This window comes from Nestor notabilis, unplaced genomic scaffold, assembly GCF_000696875.1.
Source record: "Nestor notabilis isolate BGI_N333 unplaced genomic scaffold, ASM69687v1 scaffold8913, whole genome shotgun sequence".
In the NCBI taxonomy this organism is placed as follows: domain Eukaryota; kingdom Metazoa; phylum Chordata; class Aves; order Psittaciformes; family Psittacidae; genus Nestor; species Nestor notabilis.
The window spans coordinates 188,982-189,288 of record NW_009922357.1 but is presented as its reverse complement, the minus strand read 5'-3'; positions in this window follow the sequence as shown (position 1 = coordinate 189,288).

The window sequence follows — 307 nt, the reverse complement described above, 5'->3', positions numbered from 1 at the left end:
ATGGTTAAGTTCTGAGTCTTGTCTGACAAAATATTTTGTTAACAAAATGGGTAAATTGCCTGTGTAAATTTGCAAGTCAGAGATTATGACTAGCTTGAACGATGGTATTGTCTATTGATGCAGAGGATCAGTTCTAGTAGTATTCTGGGCACGAAAACTTCTAGGAAAAACAGGAAATCCTGCAAGAAGTTGAGTACGTAGGTATTTATTATCCTATGCAGCACTTTTTATGTTTTCATTTCTAAATCGGGGTTTTTTTTGGGGAGGGGGGGTGGGGGGTGGATTCTTTCAATTACACGTAACTTTT